This window comes from Arachis ipaensis, chromosome B08, assembly GCF_000816755.2.
Source record: "Arachis ipaensis cultivar K30076 chromosome B08, Araip1.1, whole genome shotgun sequence".
NCBI lineage: Eukaryota > Viridiplantae > Streptophyta > Magnoliopsida > Fabales > Fabaceae > Arachis > Arachis ipaensis.
In genome coordinates, this window is record NC_029792.2 from 97,189,290 (window position 1) to 97,190,248 (window position 959).

The following is a 959-nucleotide window of genomic DNA, read 5'->3' on the forward strand; positions in this document are numbered from 1 at the left end:
CCTGGTTTACTTTAATTGACTTGGTTTTGACAAATGATTTGTTACTGAGCCGTTTCTTTAAAGCTTTGGAAATGAGTTAAATCGGTTGATATTGAGTTAATTTTTGAAATGGTTTCCTTGAGATATGCCACTGAGGCGACTGTTGGATTTAGCTTGCTTTTGAATTGATTTCTGGTTTTGAACTGTTGAAAAGGAATGAGAAACGGTTTAGTTGGGACCCGAACCGGGTGGCAAAAGTCCAAGTTTTAAGGGAGGTGCTGCCGAAATTTCTATAAAATCCGAGTCTTCATCGAATGTTGTCTGGAAAAATGATGAGTTAAAGACTTCTACTATTTTATTTGAATTATCAAGAAAAGGATGATTCATGCTTTTGAAATGAATTATTAAAGAGGAAATTGTGATTTAGTCTTGCTTCTTAAGAAAGGCATTATATCTCTTTCAGGAGAAAGTTATTTAGATGAAACTTATGTTTTAAAGCTATTTGAATGTGAAAAGGGTTTATGCCTTTGAATTTGACTTGGGGGTTTCAATTAAAGAGTTTTAATGATTTTGAAAGGACATGACTGTCTATTGGCAAGTTTCATTTTGAAATGTTTTGAGAAAGGTTTTAAGTACTCCTTGAATTCTAAATTCTTGCAAGACAAGCCAAGGCTGAAAAGAGTTGAAACTTGATTTCAAAGTGAAATGAATTGAGAAAATGATTTATGGCTTAAATGCCGATTTCTTAAATCTGATGATTTTGAATGGTGGAAGTGTTGTTTTATTATGAGCCAGAATGGCTATGTATGATTATGAATATTGACTGGTTCTGGATTGAACCGTGAGCCGGAATGGCTGTGTATGATTACCAATATTGGCTGGTTCTGGACTGAACCGTAAGCCGGATGGCTGAGATGGATGTTGATCCATGGATGAGAATGAATGCATGTATATGCTGAATTATTGATAATTGTGATTTT

The 959-nt window shown here is 34.4% G+C and overlaps 2 long non-coding RNA genes across 2 annotated transcripts in view; both read left to right on the top strand.

The window, feature by feature from the left end:
* LOC107612043 overlaps window positions 1-959 on the top strand; it is an 11,531-nt gene that overhangs the window by 1,569 nt on the left and 9,003 nt on the right. The window lies entirely within an intron of this gene.
* Window positions 1-959, top strand: part of LOC110265979 — a 3,995-nt gene that overhangs the window by 540 nt on the left and 2,496 nt on the right. The window lies entirely within an intron of this gene.